This window comes from Octopus bimaculoides, chromosome 15 (genome assembly GCF_001194135.2).
Source record: "Octopus bimaculoides isolate UCB-OBI-ISO-001 chromosome 15, ASM119413v2, whole genome shotgun sequence".
NCBI classification, from domain to species: domain Eukaryota; kingdom Metazoa; phylum Mollusca; class Cephalopoda; order Octopoda; family Octopodidae; genus Octopus; species Octopus bimaculoides.
Window position 1 is genome coordinate 51,726,043 of NC_068995.1, and position 1,896 is coordinate 51,727,938.

The following is a 1,896-nucleotide window of genomic DNA, read 5'->3' on the forward strand; positions in this document are numbered from 1 at the left end:
TATATATATATATATATATATATATATTTTATATATATATATTTTATATACATATATATATATATATATGCACATATACATATGTATATATTTCTATATGCGTATATGTATATAAAACAAAGTGAAGATAAGAACGAGCTCCAAATAATCGTAAGGTGTTCACTGTTAACTCTATTTGATAAACAAGGAAGACTGCAAAGAGTAAGAAGTATTACGTTTCGGATATAGTTCTTCTTCACCGATAAGAGAAAAGGTCAGACAAAAGTTGAGATTGGGAGTAGGAAGTACAAATCAAAAAGTGTTAGGAGAAGAATACAAGTGTGATGCGTTCATATATTTATAGTGTGAGTGATGTCTAAATTTCATGAAATATAACCAGTATTTAGAACTCCATGTGAATTCTTAAGGATCAAAAGAGACCATGTACTATACTCAAAAATACATTGAACTAGTCCCCATAGTTTGAAACATGACTGAGTACAAAGAGAAAAAGGACGATAAAACTGCAGATTTAGAAGCCAGACATATAGAGATGGCCAGTCAAAGAACGTTGGTACCGGCGGTGCCCCAGCAGAGCCACAGCCTTTAGGGTGAAACATGTAAAAGAGTAAATTTATGAACATTCTTGTTCCGTCGTTTTCTCTTTCTGTCCTTCCTCTCTCTCTCTCTCTCCCTCTGTATATATATATATATATATGAATACACACACACACACACACACACACACACATTAATGGAGTACTTGTTTTTTTAAATCTCAACTACGTAACTTCCGTTGCATTAAATTTCATGTCCAAAGGTAATACTGAATCTCAAATGACTGTTACAATTATTTCCGATATTGCTTCTTGGCCAAGCAAAAGTGGGGTATCGCCTTGCGGTCACCCTCTTCCTGGTTCCATCCGGGAAGGTGTTTAGGGAACTTCCGTACTTGGCAGCAGTTTTCATCCGGTTTTGCAATTTCGTCCGTTTATTGTATTGCATTACTCTGAGAAATATTTATTCTCACGATAGCATTTGCTAAAGATTTTTTGTTTCTTTTTGTTATAATTTGGCCACAGACACATGCAGATATAAACAGAAACACACACACACACACACACACAAACACACACACAGGCCATCACTTGGTGAATTGGAAACGATTTGATACTTTTGCTCGTTGCGTCAGTAATCATGATATTTTAAATTTGGTGTGGCTTTCTTTTTGTCAGCATATTTATCCATGATGTTCGTATATATAGCAATAATGTTCGTGCATATTTCAAAGTGTATTGTTTCAAATCCCTATTCTTAAAATGTCATCCACGCAAAGTAATGTAGAATTTCATACGCAGTAAGCCATGACGTGTAAAATGGGTGAATCGCTTGATAAATTTAAAGCTTTATTCATGCATCTGTGTTCAAGGGGATATAACGCACCAAATTTACAATTACATACATACATACATACATACACACACATATATATATATATATATATATATATATATATATATATATATATATATATATATATATGACGGTCTACTTACAGTTTCTGTCGACCAAATCCACTCTCAAGGTTTTCGTCGGCCCGAGGCTATAGTAGAATATACTTCCCCAAGGTGTTACGTAGTGGGACTGAACCTGGAAACATGTGGTTGCAAAGCAAGCTTCTTAACACACAGCCACGCCTGAGACTATACATATTTGTGTGTGTGTCTGTGTGTGTGCGTGTGTGTGTGTCTGTATGTGTGTGTGTATGTGTGTACTGATATATGTATTGTTGTTACAATGGATGTCACACTTTCAAAGATAGACATTGGTGTATGTATATAAGTGTGTGCCTGTGTGTATACATTTACATACATATACATACATACATGAATATATATATATATATATATATATATA

The 1,896-nt window shown here is 34.1% G+C and overlaps 1 long non-coding RNA gene across 2 annotated transcripts in view; it reads right to left on the reverse strand.

The window, feature by feature from the left end:
- LOC128249519 (uncharacterized) overlaps window positions 1-1,896 on the reverse strand; it is a 146,556-nt gene that overhangs the window by 144,328 nt on the left and 332 nt on the right. Inside the window, exon 1 of one of the 2 annotated variants that reach the window (XR_008265647.1) lies at window positions 1,536-1,603. The exons of the other annotated variant lie outside the window; for it this stretch is intronic. This is a non-coding gene — a long non-coding RNA (uncharacterized LOC128249519). Of the gene's footprint in view, window positions 1-1,535; window positions 1,604-1,896 lie in introns of those variants that run through there. 2 annotated transcript variants of the gene reach the window in all.